Here is a 22,889-nt window from a genome sequence, read left to right on the forward strand (position 1 = left end):
CTCACAGCAGGGTCATAATGCAAAGATGTACACCGTGCACGCGACCGAGTAAGGACACTCAGAGACATCCATTTCCCAGGCATATGCCCCCTACATGCTTTTTGGTGCACCTCGTACAAACGGCCATACTTTGACAAGCCCTCCCAGAATTTTGCATCTGAAGAGAGAGATGAAATGCCTTGGGCTTTTTGTCCACACAATGCAAACACTGAACGCTCTCTTTAGGGGGGAGTTGAAGAAGAGTATCTCCCGCAGAACCCACGAGCCGCAACCGTTCGAATCGTACAGGGCAGGACAGGGCATGGAGAGTTTCCGCATCCAAACAAAAATTATCGGTAATACTCAATGCTTCTACTGGCCCGGACCACAAAGGTTGTCACGACAGTGCCATGCACTTCTGTAGGATGAGACAGTGAAGAGGCGAGCATGCACCGAGAACGCACTAGCGAATAGATTATGCAGCAACCAAACCTTTCGCCGGCCCCCCTCTCAATCCCAAGGCTCTACCGATCGGCAAAAACTTAGGGTGGAGAGTGGACCCTTGATGAAATTAGGGACGTCGAGCAATGCACCTGTGCAACCATCTCTTTCCTTCTTTCCGTTCGGGCAGGATAAAAATGCAATGATAGAACATGCCAATGAGATGGAGCCCTTGGCTAAAAGATACAACTCCATACACACTCAGCAAAAAACGCATCTTAGAATCGAACACCAAATGTGCAGTGTGTTGCAAGCCGTGCAGACACCTACATATAGGGTATATCCATCAAAACAAAGCGACAAGTACTTCCCACTAGCTCCGCCATTGCGATTACTGAATGGGATAATATTCATCGCCACAGATTAATGACCATCATTACCATCTCGGAATAGATACAAGCACATCAGGCTTCATCCGATCAGCTGGATGAATTTCACCTTGAAGGGGCCCAATCCAAAATTTTCAGAGGTCATCTCCTAGAACTCTCAAGAACAAGGCCCATCTTACATGCAAACTCTGCTACTGCGCAAACATAGGTTGCAATTAAAGAGAAATTGTGAGGCCGTCATAATGGCCTGAGGCTAATGGCTCTGACTAAGTAAATTTTCTCTTTCAATCACCATGCCGCCACTCACAGAGAGATCTCTCCCCATTCACTTGTGACGTAACGCACAACCCAAGGTCTAGATGCGAGCTCACCCTTGAAAGAAAGACCACTTTCCAAGACATCCCCCGATGACACATTGGAACGTCAACCGCTGTCAAACCATTCCCAATGTTGTGCTGATTGAGTTGGCACAGAGGCGACCTTAGGGAGCTCCCGCATAGAAATTGGGATGTGCTTTCATGCCCATCTCTCCCAAAAACCAATGTTAGCTATGGACAAATTTGGAATCCAAGGGCTCGCATCCATCGATATCATTGGCACTGGGTCTATATATTCGAAGGCCACAGAGAGGTTCCGATAAGAGAAGCTCCCCTGCTCGCGCGCACAAACATCCCAAATTCTAGACACAAGCTCCCACCCTTAGCATCGCTCTCCAGATCACTACAACGACACATTGGAATGACAACCACTGTCGAACAACTCTTGAAATTGTGGCAATGGAGTGAGAAAGAAGAGAAACTTTGGGGAGCTGCGCATAGCAAACAGGCTATGCTGCTGCTTCATTCCGCTCTTATATAGATCCGAAATCATTGATTTCGTTTGGAATCCAAGGCTGCATTCATCCTTGCTCAAACAAGCAATGGCTCTTCTAATCAAATGGCCACGGGGAGCTTCCAATAACAAAGGCTCCCTTGTCACTCGTGATACGCAAGCCAATGCTCTGACTAAGTCAATTTTCTCTTGCAATCGCCATGCTGCCGTTCACAGAGAGATCTCCCCATTCACTTGTGATGCGACGCACAATCCAAGGGCTAGACGTGAGCTCGCCCTTGAAAGGCCACTTTCCAAGGCATCCCCTGATGACACATTGGAACGACAACCACTGTCGAACCATTTCCCAATGTTGTGCCGATCGAGTTGGCACAGAGCCGCTAGATGAGGGCTCCTATTTTAGATCGAGTTTTAAAATCACCAAGAAGATGCGGTGAGGGCTAGCAACCGCTGCCAAACCTTTTTTCGAAATTGCGCCAGCTGAGTGACTAGAAAACATTCTCTACGCGATAGGCACGCGCTGTAAAATGGCAACCACTGCCAAGTCTCTTTTCGTAGTTACATCGGTCGAGTGATCGAAGAAGGTGATCTAAGAGAGGGTCCAAGCATAGGCATTCATTGGGGGATTCGGGCCGATGGAATAAATTTATGCAATACCCGAGCAACACCGGACGGAGGTGCTAGATGAGGGCTCCTGTTTTAGATCGAGTTTTAAAATCACCAAGTAGACACGGTGAGGGCTGGCAACCGCTGCCAAACCTTTTTCCGAAATTGCGGCAGCTGAGTGACAAGAAAACATGATCTAAAGGAGAGTCCAGGTATAGCACCCTCGAGGGTGGGCTTCATGCCCCTCTAATTGATTCAATGTCGGTGTCCACCGTTTCAAAATCTGACATATCCATCTGCCCTGACAGCGGCATTGAATCAATGAGGGGGGCACAGGAGAGGCTCACGGTAACCACCTCTCCCATTGTAGCCGCGATAGGCACGCAAAAAAAATTTTCTAGAGCGCCAAGCACCCACCTCATGGCTAGAGGCAAGGGCTCTCCATTAGATCAACTTTGAAATCGCAGAACAGACGCGGTGTAGAATGGCAACCGCTACCAAGTCTCTTCCATAATTGCGTCGGTCGAGTGATCAAAAAAGGTGATCTAAGAGAGGGTCCAAGCATAGGGCATTCGTTGGGGTAATCGCGCCGATGGAAAAAATTTATGCAATACCCGAGCAACACCGGACGGAGGTGCTAGACGAGGGCTCCCATTTTAGATCGAGTTTTAAAATCACAAAGAAGACGCGGTGAGGGCTGGCAACCACTGCTAAACATTTTTCTGAAATTGCGCCAGCTGAGTGACAAGAAAACATGATCTAAAGGAGAGTCCAGGAATAGCACCCTCGAAGGTGGGCTTCATGGCCTTCTAATTGATTCAACATCGGCATCCACCGTTTCAAAATCTGACATATCCATCCGCCCTGACAGCGGCGTTGAATCAATGAGATGGGCACGGGAGAGGCTTGCGGAAACCACCTCTCCCATTGTAGCCACGATAGGCTCTCAAAAAATATTTGCAAGAGTGCCAAGTACCCACCTCATGGCTATAGACAAGGGCTCACCATTAGATCAACTTCAAAATCGTAGAACGGACGCGGTGTAGAATGGCAACCGCTGCCAAGTGTCTTCCGTAATTGCGTTGGTCGAGTGATCAAAGAAGGTGATCTAAGAGAGGGTCCAAGCGTGTAGTCATTCGTTGGGGGATTCGTGCCGATGGCAAAAATTTGTGCAATACCCGAGCAACACCGGACGGAGGTGCAAGACGAGGGCTCCCGTTTTAGATCGAGTTTTAAAATCACCAAGTAGATGCGGTGAGGGGCTGGCAACCGCTACCAAACCTTTTTCTGAAATTGCACCAGCTGAGTGACAAGAATACATGATCTAAAGGAGAGTCCAGGAATAGCACCCTCGAGGGTGGGCTTCATGCCCCTCTAATTGATTCAACATTGACGTCCACCGTTTCAAAATCCAACATTTCCATCTACCCTGACAGCGACGTTGAATCAATGAGGGGGACACGGCAGAGGCTCGAGGCAACCACCTCTCCCGTTGTAGCCGCGATAGGCACGCAAAAAATTTTGCTAGAGCGCCAAGCACCCACCTCATAGCTAGAGACAAGGGCTTGCCATTAGATCAACTTCGAAATCGCTGAACAGACGCGCTGTAGAATGGCAACCGCTGCCAAGTCTCTTCCGTAGTTGTGTAGATCGAGTGATCAAAGAAGGTGATCTAAGAGAGGGTCCAAGCGTAGGAATTAATTAGGGGATTCGTGCCGATGGCATAAATTTATGCAATACCCGAGCAACACTGGACAGAGGTGCTAGACGAGGGCTCCTGTTTTAGATCGAGTTTTAAAATCACCAAGTAGACGCGGTGAGGGCTGGCAACTGCTGCCAAACCTTTTTCCAAAATTGTGCCAGCTAAGTGACAAGAAAACATGATCTAAAGGAGAGTCGAGAAATAGCACCCTCAAGGGTGGGCTTCATGCCCCTCTAATTGATTCAACGTTGGCGTCCACCATTTCAAAATCTGACATATCCATCCGTCCTGACAGCAGCGTTGAATCAATGAGGGGGGCACGGGAGAGGCTCGCGACAACCACCTCTCCCATTGTAGCCGTGATAGGCATGCAAAATTTTTTTCTAGAGCACCAAGCACCCACCTCATGGCTAGAGATAAGGGCTCACCATTAGATCAACTTTGAAATCGCTGAACAGACACGCTGTAGAATGGCAATCGCTGCCAAGTCTCTTCCATAGTTGCGTCGGTTGAGTGATCGAAGAAGGTGATCTAAGAGAGGGTCCAAGCATAGGCATTCATTGGGGGATTCACGCCGATGGCATAAATTTATGCAATACCCGAGCAACACCGGACAGAGGTGCTAGACGAGGGCTCCCGTTTTAGATCGAGTTGTAAAATCACCGAGTAGACGCGGTGAGGGCTGGCAACCACTGCCAAACCTTTTTCCAAAATTGCGCCAGCTGAGTGACAAGAAAACATGATCTAAAGGAGAGTCCAGGAATAGCACCCTCGAGGGTGGGCTTCATGCCTCTCTAATTGATTCAACGTCGGTGTCCACCTTTTCAAAATCTGACATATCCATCCGCCCTGACAGCGGCGTTGAATCAATGAGGGGGGCACGGCAGAGGCTTGCGGAAACCACCTCTCCCATTGTAGCCACGATAGGCACGCAAAAAATTTTGCTAGAGCACCAAGCACCCACCTCATGGCTAGAGACAAGGGCTCGCCATTAGATCAACTTCAAAATTGTTGAACAGACGCACTGTAGAATGGCAACTGCTGCCAAGTCTCTTTCATAGTTGCGTCAGTCGAGTGATCGAAGAAGGTGATCTAAGAGAGGGTCCAAGCGTAGGCATTCTTTGGGGGATTCGTGCCGATGGCATAATTTTATGCAATACCCGAGCAACACCGAACGGAGGTGCTAGACGAGGGCTCCCATTTTAGATCGAGTTTTAAAATCACCAAGTAGACGCGGTGAGGGATGGCAACCGCTGCCAAACCTTTTTCTGAAATTGCGCTAGCTGAGTGAGAAGAAAAAATTATTAAAGGAGAGTCGAGGAATAGCACATTTGGGGTGGGCTTCATGCCCCTCTAATTGATTCAACGTCGGCATCCACCGTTTCAAAATCTGACATATCCATCCGCCTTGACACCAGCGTTGAATCAATGAGGGGGGCACGGGAGAGGCTCGCGGCAACCACCTCTCCTATATAAGCTATTAGTGCGAGGCTCGCTCTACATTAGAAATTAGCGAACACACCGACATCCACCTTAAAAATCCAAATCCTTTAAAATTCCTACCAAACAGCCATTCATGGCCTAATTTTTTATGAGGTCGGCAAAGGAGCAAAAGATTGTCATCGGTTAGGAGATGTGAGTTCATGGAGCCAAGGGACTGAAATGGTCATCGAGCTCATCCGATCAACTGGATTAATTTCACCTTGAAGGGGCCCAATCCAAAAGTTCTGGAGGTCATCTCCTGGAACTCTCAAGAACAAGGCCCATCTTACATGCAAACTCTGCTACTAGGCAAACATAGGTTGCAATTAAAGAGAAATTGTGAGGCCGTCACAATGGCCCGAGGCCAATGGCTCCGACTAAGTCAATTTTCTCTTGATATCACCATGCCGCCATTCATAGAGAGATCTCTCCCCATTCACTTGTGACGCGACGCACAATCCAAGGTCTATATGCGAGCTCACCCTTGAAAGAAAGACCACTTTCCAAGACATCCCCCGATGACACATTGGAACGTCAACTGCTGTCGAACCATTCCCAATGTTGTGCCGATCGAGTTGGCATAGAGGCGACCTTAGGGAGCTCCCGCGTAGCAATTGGGATGTTCTTTCATGCCCATCTCTCACAAAAACCAATGTTAGCTGTGGAAAAATTTGGAATCCAAGGGCTCGCATCCATCGATATCATCGGCACTGGGTCCATATATTCGAAGGCCACGGAGAGGTTCCGATAAGAGAAGCTCCCCTGCTCGCTCGCACAAACATCCCAAATTCTAGACACAAACTCTCGCCCTTAGCATTGCTCTCCAGATCACCGCAACGACACATTGGAATGACAACCGCTGTCGAAGAACTCCTGAAATTGTGGCAATGGAGTGAGAAAGAAGAGCAACTTTGGGGAGCCGTGCATAGCAAACGGGCTGTGCTGCTGCTTCATTCTGCTCTTAAATAGATCCGAAATTGTTGATTTCATTTGGAATCCAAGGCTGCATTCGTCCTTGCTCAAACAAGCAATGGCTCTTCTAATCGAATGGCCACGGGGAGCTTCCGATAACAAAGGCTCCCTTGTCACTCGTGATGCGTAGGCCAACTACTAGACGATGGGTTGCCCTTCAGATCGCTGCCTAGGCAACCACCACAACGGCACCATTGGAACAACAACCGCTGCCGAACCATTCTAAAAATTTTGTGCCAAAGAAGTTGTTGCATAGAGAACGACTCTGGGGAGAGAACCCTCGCATAGCAAAATCGGGATGGCTTCACGGCCCTCCCAATAGAAACGCTGCTGGTGCCAATATTCCAAAAATCTGAATAACGTGTCTTTCGCGAACACGAGCACTGATTTCTATTGGGAAGGTTCGCCGAGAACTTTTGTTATCAAAGCTCCCATTGTAGCCGCGATAGGCACACAAAAAATTGCTAGAGCCCCAAGCACCCACCTCATGGCTAGACAAGGGCTCGCCATTAGTAGATCAACTTCGAAATCGCTGAACAGACGCGCTGTGGAATGGCAACCATTGCCAAGCCTCTTCCGTAATTACATCGGTCGAGTGATCGAAGAAGGTGATCTAAGAGAGAGTCCAAGGCTAGGGATTCGTGCCAATAGCAAAAAATTATGCAATACCCGAGCAACACCGGACGGAGGTGCTAGACGAGGGCTCCCATTTTAGATCGAGTTTTAAAATCAGCAAGTAGATGCAGTGAGGGCTGGCAACCGCTGCCAAACCTTTTTTCGAAATTGCGCCAGCTGAGTGACAAGAAAACGTGATCTAAAGGAGAGTCCAGGAATAGCACCCTCGAGGGTGGGCTTCATGCCCCTCTAATTGATTCAACGTCGCAATCCACTATTTCAAAATCTGACATAACCATCCGCCCTAACAGCGGCATTGAATCAATGAGGGAGGCATGGGAGAGGCTCTGGGTAACCACCTCTCCCATTGTAGCCATGATAGGCACGCAAAAAATTTTGCTAGAGCGCCAAGCACCCACCTCATGGCTAGAGACAAGGGCTCGCCATTAGATCAACTTCGAAATCACTGAACAGACACGCTGTAGAATGGCAACCGCTGCCAAGTCTCTTTCGTAGTTGCGTCGGTAGAGTGATCGAAGAAGGTGATCTAAGGGAGGGTCCAAGTGTAGGCATTCGTTGGGGGATTCGCACCGATGGCATAAATTTATGCAATACCTGAGCAACACTGGATAGAGGTGCTAGACGAGGGCTCCTATTTTAGATCGAGTTTTAAAATCACCAAGTAGACGTGGTGAGGGCTGGCAACTACTGCCAAACCTTTTTCTAAAATTGCAGCAGCTAAGTGACAAGAAAACATGATGTAAAGGAGAGTCCAGGAATAGCACCCTTGAGGGTGGGCTTCATGCCCCTCTAATTGATTCAACGTCGGCATCCACCGTTTCAAAATCTGACATATCCATCCGCCCTGACAGCGGCGTTGAATCAATGAGGGGGGCACGAGAGAGGCTCGTGGCAAACACCTCTCCCCTTGTAGCCGCGATAGGCACGCAAAAAAATTTTGCTAGAGCACCAAGCACCCACCTCATGGCTAGAGACAAGGGCTCGCCATTAGATCAACTTCGAAATTGCTGAACAGACGCGCTGTAGAATGGCAACCGCTGCCAAGTCTGTTCCGTAGTTGCGTCGGTCGAGTGATCAAAGAAGGTGATCTAAGAGAGGGTCCAAGCGTAGGCATTCGTTGGGGGATTTGCGTCGATGGCATAAATTTATGCAATACCCGAGCAACACCGGACGGAGGTGCTAGACGAGGGCTCCCGTTTTAGATCAAGTTTTAAAATCACCAAGTAGACGTAGTGAGGGCTGGCAACCGCTGCCAAAACTTTTTCCAAAATTGTGGCAGCTAAGTGACAAGAAAACATAATCTAAAGGAGAGTCCAGGAATAGCACCCCCAAGGGTGGGCTTCATGCCCCTCTAATTGATTCAACGTCGGCGTCCACCATTTCAAAATCTGACATATCCATCCGCCCTGACAGCGGCGTTGAATCAATGAGGGGGGCATGGGAGAGGCTCGCGGCAACAACCTCTCCTATTGTAGCCGTGATAGGCATGCAAAAATTTTTGCTAGAGCTCCAAGCACCCACCTCATGGCTAGAGACAAGGGCTCGCCATTAGATCAACTTTGAAATTGCTGAACAGATGCATTGTAGAATGGCAACCGCTGCCAAGTCTCTTCCGTAGTTGCGTCGGTCGAGTGATCGAAGAAGGTGATCTAAGAGAGGGTCCAAGCGTAGGCATTCATTGGGGGATTCACGCCGATGGCATAAATTTATGCAATACCCGAGCAACACCGGACGGAGGTGCTAGACGAGGGCTCCCATTTTAGATCGAGTTTTAAAATCACCAAGTAGACGCGGTGAGGGCTGGCAACCGCTGCCAAACTTTTTTACGAAATTGCGCCAGCTGAGTGAAAAGAAAACATGATCTAAAGGAGAGTCCAGGAATAGCACCCTCGAGGGTGGGCTTCATGCTCATCTAATTGATTCAACATCGACATCCACCGTTTCAAAATCTGACATATCCATCCGCCCTAACAGCGGTGTTGAATCAATGAGGGGGGCACGGGAGAGGCTCGAAGCAACCACCTCTCCCCTTGTAGCCGCGATAGGCATGCAAAAAAATTTTGGTAGAGTGCCAAGCACCCACCACATGGCTAGAGACAAGGGCTCGCCATTAGATCAACTTCAAAATCGCTGAACAGACGCACTGTAAAATGGCAACTGCTGCCAAGTCTCTTCCGTAGTTGCGTCGGTCGAGTGATCGAAGAAGGTGATCTAAGAGAGGGTCCAAGCATAGGCATTCATTGGGGGATTCACGCCGATGGCATAAATTTATGCAATACCCGAGCAACACCGGACGAAGGTGCTAGACGAGGGCTCCCGTTTTAGATCGAATTTTAAAATCACCAAGTAGACTTGGTGAGGACTGGCAACCGCTGCCAAACCTTTTTCCAAAATTGCGCTAACTGAGTGATAAGAAAATATGATCTAAAGGAGTGTCCAGGAATAGCACCCTCGAGGGTGGGCTTCATGCCCCTCTAATTGATTCAATGTCAGCGTCCACCGTTTCAAAATATGACATATCCATCTGCCCTGACAGCGGCGTTGAATCAATGAGGGGGGCACGGGAGAGGCTCGCGGCAACCACCTCTCCTATTGTAGCCACGATAGGCACGCAAAAATTTTTGCTAGAGTGCCAAGCACCCACCTCATGGCTAGAGACAAGGGCTTGCCATTAGATCAACTTCGAAATCCCTGAACAGACGCGCTGTAGAATGGCAACCGCTGCCAAGTCTCCTTCCGTAGTTGCGTCGGTCAAGTGATCGAAGAAGGTGATCTAAGAGAGGGTCCAAGCATAAGCATTCATTGGGGGATTCATGTCGTTGGCATAATTTTATGCAATACCCGAGCAACACCGAATGGAGGTGCTAGGCGAGGGCTCCCATTTTAGATAAAGTTTTAAAATCACCAAGTAGACGCGGTGAGGGATGGCAACTGCTGCCAAACCTTTTTCCAAAATTGCGCCAGCTGAGTGAGAAGAAAACATGACCTAAAGGAGAGTCAAGGAATAGCACATCCAGGGTGGGCTTCATGCCCCTCTAATTGATTCAACGTCGGCGTCCACCATTTCAAAATTTGACATATCCATCCGTCTTGACACTGGCGTTGAATCAATGAGAGGGGCATGGGAGAGGCTCGCGGCAACCACCTCTCCTATATAAGCTATTAGTGCGAGGCTCGCTCTGCATTAGAAATTAGCGAACACACTGACATCCACCTTAAAAATCCAAATCCTTTAAAATTCCTACCAAACAGCCATTCACGACCCAATTTTTTATGAGGTCGGCAGAGGAGCAAAAGATTGTCATCGGTTAGGAGATGTGAGTTCATGGAGCCGAGGGACTAAAATGGTCATCGAGCTCATCCGATCAACTGGATGAATTTCACCTTGAAGGGGCCCAATCCAAAAGTTCTAGAGGTCATCTCCTGGAACTCTCGAGAACAAGGCCCATCTTACATGCAAACTCTGCTACTGCGCAAACATAGGTTGCAATTAAAGAGAAATTGCGAGGCTGGCACAATGGCCTGAGGCCAATGGCTCTGACTAAGTCAATTTTCTCTTGCAATCACCATGCCGCCGTTCATAGAGAGATCTTCCCATTCACTTGTGACGCGACGCACAATCCAAGTGCTAGACGCGAGCTCGCCCTTGAAAGAAAGACCACTTTCCAAGACAGCCCCCATTCACTTGTGACGCAATGCACAACCTAAGTGCTAGACGTGAGCTCACCCTTGAAAGAAAGACCACTTTCCAAGACATCTCCTGATGACACATTGGAACGACAACCGCTATCAAACCATTCCCAATGTTGTGCCGATCGAGTTGGCACAGAGGCAACCTTAGAGAGCTCCCGCGTAGCAATCGAGATGTGCTTTCATACCCATCTCTCACAAAAACCAATCTTAGCTGTGAACAAATTTTGCCGCAATGACACCATTGGAACGATGAACACTATCAAACAACTCCCAAATTTGTGCCCCGATGGAGTGAGAAAGAATAGCAACTTTGGGGAGTCGCGCATCGCAAATGGGCTGCTGCTTCATTCCGCTCTTATATATAGATCCGATGTCGTTGATTTTGTTTGGAATCCGAGGCTGCATTCGTCCTTGCTCACACAAGAAATGGCTCTTCTCATCGAATGGCCACGGGGAGCTTCTGATCACAAAGGCTCCCTTGTCACTCGTGACGCGCAGCCTAACTGCTTTCCAAAATTGCGCCAGTTGAGTGACAAGAAAACATGATCTAAAGGAGAGTCGAGGAATAGCACCTCGAGGGTGGGCTTCATGCCCCTCCAATTGATTCAACATCGGTGTCCACCGTTTCAAAATCTAACATTTCCATCCGCCTTGACACCGTCGTTGAATCAATGAGAGGGGCACGGGAGAGGTTCGTGGAAACAACCTCTCCTATATAAGCTATTAGTGCGAGGCTTGCTCTGCATTAGAAATTAGCGAACACGCCGACAACCGCCATAAAAATCCAAATCGTTAAAAATTATGACCAAACAGCCATCCACGACCCAATTTATTATGAGGTCATCTAAGGAGCAAAAGATTGTCATTGATTAGGAGATGTGAATTCATGGAGCCAAGGGACTGAAATGGTCATCGAGCTCATCCGATCAACTGGATGATTTTCACCTTGAAGGGGCCCAATCCAAAAGTTCCAGAGGTCATCTCCTGGAACTCTCACGAATAAGGAACATCTTACTTGCAAACTCTGCTACTACGCAAACATAGGTTGCAATTAAAGAGAAATTGCCAGGCCATCACAGTGGCCCAAGGCCAATGCTCCGACTAAGTCAATTTTCTCTTGCAATCACCATGCCGCCGTTCATAGAGAGATCTCCCCATTCACTTGCGACGCGATGCACAATCCAAGTGATAGACGCGAGCTCGCCCTTGAAAGGCCAAGCCACTTTCAAAGACATCCCCCGATGACACATTGGAATGACAACCGCTGTCGAACCATTCCCAATGTTGTGCCGATCGAGTTGGCACAGAGGCGACCTTAGGGAGCTCCCGCGTAGCAATCAGACTGTGCTTTTGTACCCATCTCTCACAAAAACCAATCTTAGCTGTGAACAAATTTAGAATCCAAGGCTCGTATCCATCAATATCGTCGGCACTGGGTCTATATATTCAAAGGCCATGGAGAGGTTCCGATAAGAGAAGCTCCCCTGCTCGCTCGCACAAACATCCCAAATGCTAGACACAAGCTCCCGCCCTTAGCATCGCTCTCAAGATCGCCGCAATGACACATTGGAACGACAACCGCTGTCGAAAAACTCTCGAATTTGTGCCGATGGAGTGAGAAAGATGAGAAACTTTGGGGAGCCGCGCATGGAAAACGGGTTGCTGCTTCATTCCGCTCTTATATATAGATCTGATGTCATTGATTTCCTTTGGAATCCGAGGCTGCATTCGTCCTTGCTCACACAAGAAATGGCTCTTCTCATCGAATGGTCACGGGGAGCTTCCGATTACAAAGGCTCCCTTGTCACCCCTGATGCGCAGCCCAACTACTAGACGACGGCTCGCCCTTCAGTTTGCTGCCTAGGCAACCACCACAACGGCACCATTGGAACGACAACCCCTGCGAACCATTCCGAAATTTCTTTGCCAAAGAAGTTGTTGCAAAGAGAACGACTCTGGGGAGAGAGCCCTCGCATAGCAAAATTGGGATGGCTTCATGGCAGCTGGATGGGATTTGAATTCATGGAGCCAAGGGAGTGAAATGGTCATCGAGCTCATCTGATCAACTGGATGAATTTCACCTTGAAGGGGCCCAATCCAAAAGTTTCGGAGCTCATCTCTCTGGAACTGTCAAGAACAAAGGCCAATCTTACATCCCGATGACATATTGGAATGACAACCGCTGTCGAACCATTCCCAATATTGTGCCGATCGAGTTGGCACAGAGGCGATCTTAGGGAGCTCCCGCGAATCGATTGGGAAGTGCTTTCGTACCCAGTTCTCACAAAAACCAATGTTAGCTGAACAATTTTAGAATCCAAGGTTCGTATCCATCGATATCGTCGGCACTAGGTCTATATTCAAAGGCCACGGAGAGGTTCTGATAAGAGAAGCTCCCCTGCTCTCTTGCACAAACATCCCCAAATGCTAGACGCAAGCTCTCGCCCTTAGCATCGCTCTCCAGATCACCGCAATGACACATTGGAATGACAACAGCTATCGAACAACTCCCAAATTTGTGCTGATGGAGTGAGAAAGAAGAGCCAGATCGGGTCGACGAAAACGGCTAAGCCAGATCGCGTCGCCCAGCATGGCTTGGCCACCATTTTTCAGTTATTCCATGCTAATGTATTCAGAGCGTAGGCTTGCTTTGAGCACTTTAATTTTTTCAAAGTAACAGCGCCGGAATCGCGACCCAACCAATTAAGGCCAGGAACACGCCGCCGACAGAAGGGACATGAGGGCCAGTGCACACCCAGAAGGCAGACCGACCGTGACGACCCAAGGTCCAACTACGAGCTTTTTAACTGCATCAACTTAAATATATGCTATTGGAGCTGGAATTACCATGGCTGCTGGCACCAGACTTGCCCTCCAATGGATCCTTGTTAAGGGATTTAGATTGTACTCATTCCAATTACCAGACTCGATGAGCCCAGTATTGTTATTTATTTTCACTACCTCCCCTTGTCAGGATTGGGTAATTTGCGTGCCTGCTGCCTTCCTTGGATGTGGTAGCCGTTTCTCAGGCTCCCTCTCTGGAATCGAACCCTAATTCTCTGTCACCCATCACCACCATGGTAGGCCTCTATCCTACCATCAAAAGTTGATAGGGCAAAAATTTGAATGAAGCGTCGCCAGCACAAAGGCCGTGCGATTCGTCGAGTTATCATGAATCACCGAAATACTGGGCGAGCTCGCGCCGGCCTTTTATCTAATAAATGCATCCCTTCTGAGAGTCGGGATTTGGTGCATGTATTAGCTCTAGAATTACTACGGTTATCTGAGTAGCAAAGTACCATCAAAGAAACTATAACTTATTTAATGAGCCATCCACAGTTTCACAGTATGAAATAGTTCATACTTAGACATGCATGGCTTAATCTTTGAGACAAGCATATGACTACTGGCAGGATCGACCAGGTAGCTTCTAACAACGAGGGGACCCCCAAGACCTGCCACAGCCAAGGGATGCCTGCCACGATGGGAAACCAAAATTTGCATTCACTCCGTCATGCATCCAAACATAATCCGCCACACAAGCAACAAGAATGACGTTCACAGCACATGTCGGACTCGCAACGCTCAAAGATTTTGCACAAGAGGAAAGTGTCCCATCGTCTACCGGAGAGGGCCAAACAGGGAGCCTTGGTTCATAGGCACCTAGGAAGAACATCCTGTACGGAACCATTTACCCTCGAACTCGCTGTCGCCACTACTCGGAAAGAAGCCTCGAGTCTTTACAAGATGCACCACGCACGTAGCCACCTCAATTGTAAGGCCACTCAGAGACATCCATTTCCCAGGCATATGCCTCCTACACGCCTGTTGAGGTGCACTTGCACAGAAAAAGTCCTTCTTGATCGCACCAAACATTTTCCCATGACGAAGAGCTGGTTGTCAAAGTGCCAACGGAGACCACCATTCTGAAGGGTGAAGGGCCGTGCGAGTCAAAAACATGGCTGGTTATGCGATTGGCGGGGGCATTACTGTGCATGCGACCACCTCAATTATAAGGCCGCTTGAGGGCATCGTGTATAACAACACCCCCTCCACACATTTATAGGTGATGAGAGCCTGCTCGCATACACGAACATGTCTAACCTCTGGCAAATATCTCCTTTCCCAGCACAGCCTTGCTAACCGTTCCCCGTGACACGTGATCTACCAGCGCAGGTACAAAAAAGTTCCTACGGCTGAACACTCATGCTAGCATTGTTGGACAAGCTTCAATCTCATGCACATGCACATACCGAAGAACTGGCACCGCGAGGGAACCACCCGCGAGCACCCACATCTTGGCAAAAAGCATTTGTGCGATTTCTTCCCCTAGACAGACACGTTGGCCCTGCACTTGTTGGAGCATTGCAAAGACGAGCGCTCTGGTTCGCAGGAGCCTGAGAAGAACATCTTGTACGAAACCCGTTCCCCCAAAATGCTCAAATCGCAAATGCTCGCAGCAGGGTCATAATGCAAAGATGTACACCGCGCACACGACCGAGTAAGGACACTCAGAGACATCCATTTCCCAGGCATATGCCCCCTACATGCTTTTTGGTGCACCCCATACAAACGGCCATACTTTGACAAGCCCTCCCAGAATTTTGCATCTAAAGAGAGAGATGAAACGCCTTGGGCTTTTTGTCCACACAATGCAAACACCGAACGCTCTCTTTAGGGGGGAGCTGAAGAAGAGTATCTCCTGCAGAACCCACGAGCTGCAGCCGTTCAGATCGCACAGGGCAGGACAGGGCATGGAGAGTTTCCGCATCCAAACAAAAATTATCGGTAATACTCTACGCTTCTACTGGCCCAGACCACAAAGGCTGTCACGATAGTGCCATGCACTTCTGTAGGATGAGACAGTGAAGAGGCAAGCACGCACCGAGAATGCACTAGCGAATAAATTATGCGGTAACTAAACCTTTCGCCGGCCCCCCTCTCAATCCCAAGGCTCTACCGATCGGCAAAAACTTAGGGTGGAGAGTGGACCCTTGATGAAATTAGGGACATCGAGCAATGGACCCGTGCAACCATCTCTTTCCTTCTTGCCGTCCGGGCAAGATAAAAATGCAATGATAGAACATGCCAATGAGACAGAGCCCTTCGCTAAAAGATACAACTCCATACACACTCAGCAACAAGCACATCTTAGAATCGAACACCAAATGTGCAGTGTGTTGCAAGCCGTGCAGACACCTACATCTAGGGTATATCCCTCAAAACAAAGCGACAAGTACTTCCCACCAGCTCCGCCATTGCGATTACCGAATGGGATAATACTCACTGCCACAGATTAATGACCATCATTACCGTCTCAGAATAGATACAAGCACATCGAGCTTCATCCGATCAGCTGGATGAATTTCACCTTGAAGGGGCCCAATCCAAAAGTTTCAGAGGTCATCTCCTGGAACTCTCAAGAACAAGGCCCATATTATATGCAAACTCTACTACTGCGCAAACATAGGTTGCAATTAAAGAGAAATTGCAAGGTCGTCACAATGGGCCGAGGCCAATGCCTCGACTAAGTCAATTTTCTCTTGCAATCACCATGCCACCGTTCACAGAGAGATCTCCCCATTCACTTGTGACGCGACGCACAATCCAAGAGCTAGACGTGAGCTCGCCCTTGAAAGGCCACTTTCCAAGGCATCCCCCGATGACACATTAGAATGACAACCGCTGTCGAACCATTTCCCAATGTTGTGCGGATCGAGTTTTAATATCACCAAGAAGACGCGGTGAGGGCTGGCAACCGCTGCCAAACCTTTTTTCAAAATTGCGCCAGCTGAGTGACTAGAAAACATGCTCTACATGATAGGCACGCAAAAAATTTTGCTAGAGAGCCAAGCACCCACCTCATGGCTAGAGACAAGGGCTCGCCATTAGATCAACTTCGAAATCGCTGAACAGACGCGCTGTAAAATGGCAACCGCTGCCAAGTCTCTTTCCGTAGTTGAGTCGGTCAAGTGATCAAAGAAGGTAATCTAAGAGAGGGTCCAAGCGTAGGCATTCGTTGGGGGATTCGGGCCAATGGCATAAATTTATGCAATACCTGAGCAACACTGGACGGAGGTGCTAGACGAGGGCTCCCATTTTAGATCGAGTTTTAAAATCACCAAGTAGATGCGGTGAGGGCTGGCAACCGCTGCCAAACCTTTTTCTGAAATTGCGGTAGCTGAGTGACAAGAAAACATGATCTAAAGGAGAGTCCAGGTATAGCACCCTCGAGGGTGGGCTTCATGCCCCTCTAATTGATTCAATGTCGGCGTCCACCATTTCAAAATCTGACATATCCATCCACCCTGACAGCAGCGTTGAATCAATGAGGGGGGCACGGGGGAGGCTCGCGGCAACCACCTCTCCCATTGTAGCTATGATAGGCATGCAAAAAAATTTTGCTAGAGCGCCAAGCACCCACCTCATGGCTAGAGACAAGGGCTTGCCATTAGATCAACTTTGAATTCGCAGAACAGATGCGGTGTAGAATGGCAACCGCTGCCAAGTCTCTTCCATAATTGCGTCGGTCGAGTGATCAAAAAAGGTGATCTAAGAGAGGGTCCAAGCGTAGGGCATTCGTTGGGGTAATCGCTCCGATGGAAAAAATTTATGCAATACCCGAGCAACACCGGACGAAGGTGCTAGACGAGGGCTCCCATTTTAGATCAAGTTTTAAAATCACAAAGAAGACGCGGTGAGGGCTGGCAACCGCTGCCAAACCTTTTTCTAAAATTGCACCAGCTGAGTGACAAGAAAACATGATCTAAAGGAGAGTCCAGGAATAGCACCCTCGAAGGTGGGCTTCATGCCCTTCTAATTGATTCAACGTCGGCGTCCACCATTTCAAAATCCGACATATCCATCTGCCCTGACAGCGGCGTTGAATCAATGAGCTAGGCACGGGAGAGGCTCGCGGCAACCACCTCTCCCATTGTAGCCGCGATAGGCTCGCAAAATTTTTATGCAAGAGCGCCAAGTACCCACCTCATGGCTATAGACAAAGGCGTGCCATTAGATCAACTTCAAAATTGCAGAACGGACGCGGTGTAGAATGGCAACCGCTGCCAAGTCTCTTCCGTAATTGCGTCGGTCGAGTGATCGACGAAGGTGATCTAAGAGAGGGTCTAAGCGTGTAGGCATTCATTGGGGGCTTTGTGCTAATGGAAAAAATTTGTGCAATACCCGAGCAACACCGGACGGAGGTGCAAGATGAGGGCTCCCATTTTAGATCGAGTTTTAAAATCACCAAGTAGACACGGTGAGGGGCTGGCAACCACTACCAAACCTTTTTCCGAAATTGTGCCAGCTGAGTGACAAGAATACATGATCTAAAGGAGAGTCCAGGAATAGCACCCTCGAGGGTGGGCTTCATGCCCCTCTAATTGATTCAACGTTGGCGTCCACCGTTTCAAAATCTGACATATCCATCCACCCTGATAGCGGCATTGAATCAATGAGGGGGGCATGGGAGAGGCTCGCGGCAACCACCTCTCTCGTTGTAGGCACAATAGGCACGCAAAAAATTTTTCTAGAGCACCAAGCACCCACCTCATGGCTAGAGACAAGGGCTCACCATTAGATCAACTTTGAAATCGCTGAACAGACACGCTATAGAATGGCAACCGCTACCAAGTCTCTTCCGTAGTTGCGTCGGTCGAGTGATCGAAGAAGGTGATCTAAGAGAGGGTCCATGCGTAGGCATTCATTGGGGGATTTGCCCCGATTGCATAAATTTATGCAATACCCGAGCAACACCAGACAGAGGTGCTAGATGAGGGCTCCCATTTTAGATCGAGTTTTAAAATCACGAAGTAGACGCGGTGAGGGCTGGCAACCGCTGCCAAACCTTTTTCCGAAATTGTGCCAGCTGAGTGACAAGAAAACATGATCTAAAGGAGAGTCGAGAAATAGCACCCTCAAGGGTGGGCTTCATGCCCCTCTAATTGATTCAACGTCGGCGTCCACCATTTCAAAATCCCACATATCCATCCGCCCTGACAGCAGTGTTGAGTCAATGAGGGGGGCATGGGAGAGGCTCGCGGCAACCACCTCGCCCCTTGTAGCTGCGATAGGCACGCAAAAAATTTTGCTAGAGCGCCAAGCAGCCACCTCATGGCTAGAGACAAGGGCTCACCATTAGATCAACTTCAAAATCACTGAACAGACGCACTGTAGAATGGCAACCGCTACTAAGTCTCTTCCATAGTTGCGTCGGTCGAGTGATCGAAGAAGGTGATCTAAGAGAGGGTCCAAGCATAGGCATTCGTTGGGGGATTCGCACTGATGGCATAAATTTATGCAATACCCAAGCAACACCGGACAGAGGTGCTAGACGAGGGCTCCCATTTTAGATCGAGTTTTAAAATCACCGAGTAGACGCGGTGAGGGCTGGCAACCGCTACCAAACCTTTTTCAAAAATTGTGCCAGCTGAGTGACAAGAAAACATGATCTAAAGGAGAGTCCAGGAATAGCACCCTCGAGGGTGGGCTTCATGCCCCTCTAATTGATTCAACGTCGGCATCCACCTTTTCAAAATCTGACATATCCATCCGCCCTGACAGCGGTGTTGAATCAATGAGGGGGGCACGAGAGAGGCTCGTGGAAACCACCTCTCCCATTGTAGCCGTGATAGGCACACAAAAAAAATTGTTAGAGTTCCAAGCACCCACCTCATGGCTAGAGACAAGGGCTCACCATTAGATCAACTTCAAAATCGCTGAACAGATGCGCTGTAGAATGGCAACCGCTGCCAAGTCTCTTCCATAGTTGCATCGGTCGAGTGATCGAAGAAGGTGATCTAAGAGAGATTCCAAGGCTAGGGATTCGTTGGGGGATTCACGCCAATAGCATAAAATTATGCAATACCCGAGCAACACCGGACGGAGGTGCTAGACGAGGGCTCCCGTTTTAGATCAAGTTTTAAAATCACCAAGTAGATGCGGTGAGGGCTGGCAACCGCTGCCAAACCTTTTTCCCAAATTGCGCCAGCTGAGTGACAAGAAAACATGATCTAAAGGAGAGTCTAGGAATAGCACCCTCGAGGGTGGGCTTCATGCCCCTCTAATTGATTCAACGTCGCCGTCCACCGTTTCAAAATCTGACATATCCATCCGCCCTGACAGCGGCGTTGAATCAATGAGGGAGGCATGGGAGAGGCTCGCAGCAACCACCTCTCCTGTTGTAGCAGCGATAGGCACGCAAAAAAATTTTGTTAGAGCCCCAAGCACCCACCTCATGGCTAGAGACAAGGGCTCTAAGAGAGGGTCCAAGCGTAGGCATTTGTTGGGGGATTCGTGCCTTTGGCATAATTTTATGCAATACCCAAGCAACACTGGACGGAGGTGCTAGACGAGGGCTCCTATTTTGGATCGAGTTTTAAAATCACCAAGTAGATGCGGTGAGGGATGGCAACTGCTGCCAAACCTTTTTTTGAAATTGCGCCAGCTGAGTGAGAAGAAAACATGATCTAAAGGAGAGTCGAGGAATAGCACATCCAGGGTGGGCTTCATGCCCCTCTAATTGATTCAACGTCGGCATCCACCGTTTCAAAATCTGACATATCCATCCGCCTTGACACCAACATTGAATCAATGAGAGGGGCACGGGAGAGGCTCGCAACAACCACCTCTCCTATATAAGCTATTAGTGTGAGGCTCGCTTTGCATTAAAAATTAGCAAACACACCGACATCCACCTTAAAAATCCAAATCCTTTAAAATTCCTACCAAATAGCCATTCACGACCCAATTTTTTATGAGGTCAACAAAGGAGCAAAAGATTGTCATCGGTTAGGAGATGTGAGTTCATGGAGCCGAGGGACTGAAATGGTCATCGAGCTCATCCGATTAACTGGATGAATTTCACCTTGAAGGGGCCCAATCCAAAAGTTTCGGAGGTCATCTCCTGGAACTCTCGAGAACAAGGCCCATCTTACATGCAAACTCTGCTACTACGCAAACATAGGTTGCAATTAAAGAGAAATTGCGAGGCTGTCACAATGGCCCAAGGCCAATGGCTCTGACTAAGTCAATTTTCTCTTGCAATCACCATGCCGCCATTCACAAAAAGACCTCCCCATTCACTTGTGATGTGACGCACAATCCAAGTGCTAGACGCAAGCTCGCCCTTGAAAGAAAGACCACTTTCCAAGACATCCCCCATTCACTTGTGACGCGACGCACAACCAAAGTGCTAGACGCGAGCTCACCCTTGAAAGAAAGAACACTTTCCAAGACATCCCCCAATGACACATTGGAACGACAACCGCTGTCGAACCATTCCAAATGTTGTGCTGATTGAGTTGGCACAGAGGCAACCTTAGGGAGCTCCCGCGTAGCAATCGGGATGTGCTTTCATACCCATCTCTCACAAAAACCAATCTTAGCTGTGAACAAATTTCGCCGCAATGACACCATTGGAACGACGACCGCTGTCGAACAACTCCAGAATTTGTGCCCCGATGGAGTGAGAAAGAATAGCAACTTTGGGGAGCCGCGCATCGCAAACGGGCTGCTTCTTCATTCCGCTCTTATATATAGATCTGATGTCATTGATTTTGTTTGGAATCCGAGGCTGCATTCATCCTTGCTCACACAAGCAATGGCTCTTCTCATCGAATGGCCACGGGGAGCTTTCGATCACAAAGGCTCCCTTGTCACTCATGATGCGCAGCCCAACTGCTTTCCGAAATTGCGCCAGCTGAGTGACAAGAAAACATGATCTAAAGGAGAGTCGAGGAATAGCACCTCAAGGGTGGGCTTCATGCCCCTCCAATTGATTCAACGTCGGCATCCACCATTTCAAAATCTGACATTTCCATCCACCTTGACATCGTCGTTGAATCAATGAGAGGGGCACAGGAGAGGTTCGCAGCAACAACCTCTCCTATATAAGCTATTAGTGCGAGGCTCGCTCTGCATTAGAAATTAGCGAACACGCCGACATCCGCCATAAAAATCCAAATCGTTGAAAATTCTGACCAAACAGCCATCCACGACCCAATTTATTATGAGGTCGTCTAAGTAGAAAAAGATTGTCATCAGTTAGGAGATGTGAATTCATGGAGCCAAGGGACTGAAATGGTCATCGAGCTCATCTAATCAACTGGATGAATTTCACCTTGAAGGGGCCCAATCCAAAAGTTCCTGAGGTCATCTCTTGGAACTCTCAAGAACAAGGACCATCTTACTTGCAAACTCTGCTACTGCGCAAACATAGGTTGCAATTAAAGAGAAATTACCAGGCCATCACAGTGGCCCAAGGCCAATGCTCTGACTAAGTCAATTTTCTCTTGCAATCACCATGCCACCGTTCACAGAGAGATCTCCCCATTCACTAGCGACGCGACGCACAATCCAAGTGATAGACGCGAGCTCGCCCTTGAAAGGCTAAGCCACTTTCGAAGACATCCCCTGATGACACATTGGAATGACAACTGCTGTCGAACCATTCCCAATGTTGTGCCGATCGAGTTGGCACAGAGGCAACCTTAGGGAGCTCCCGCGTAGCAATCGGGATGTGCTTTTGTACCCATCTCTCACAAAAACCAATCTTAGCTGTGAAAAAATTTAGAATCCAAGGCTCGTATCCATCAATATCGTTGGCACTGGGTCTACATATTCAAAGGCCATGGAGAGGTTCCGATAAGAGAAGCTCCCCTGCTCGCTCACACAAACATCCCAAATGTTAGACACAAGCTCCCGCCCTTAGCATCGCTCTCCAGATCGCCGCAATGACACATTGGAATGACAACCACTGTCGAACAACTCCCAAATTTGTGCCAATGGAGTGAGAAAGACGAGCAACTTTGGGGAGCCGCGCATGGCAAAGGGGCTGCTGCAAAGAAGTTTTTTTGCCAAAGAAGTTGTTGCAAAGAGAACAACTCTGGGGAGAGAGCCCTCACATAGCAAAATCGGGATGGCTTCACGACAGCTAGATGGGATTTGAATTCATGGAGCCAAGGGAGTGAAATGGTCATCAAGCTCATCCGATCAACTGGATGAATTTCACCTTGAAGGGGCCCAATCCAAAAGTTCCAGAGGTCATCTCCTGGAACTGTCAAGAACAAAGGCCAAAATCTTACATGCAAACTCTACTACTGCGCAAACATAGGTTGCAATTATAGAGAAATTGCAAGGCCGTCACAATGGCCCGA

At 48.7% G+C, this 22,889-nt stretch overlaps 1 pseudogene; it reads right to left on the bottom strand.

Annotated features, from left to right (window-relative positions):
• Positions 1 to 13,303: 13,303 nt before the first annotated feature.
• On the bottom strand, positions 13,304 to 14,154 carry LOC149548566 (18S ribosomal RNA; annotated as a pseudogene; the record flags this gene model as incomplete).
• Between the last annotated feature and the right edge of the window lie 8,735 nt (positions 14,155 to 22,889).

This window comes from Cupressus sempervirens, chromosome 7, assembly GCF_028749045.1.
Source record: "Cupressus sempervirens isolate cs-2001-9-10 chromosome 7, ASM2874904v1, whole genome shotgun sequence".
Taxonomy (NCBI): Eukaryota; Viridiplantae; Streptophyta; class Pinopsida; order Cupressales; family Cupressaceae; genus Cupressus; species Cupressus sempervirens.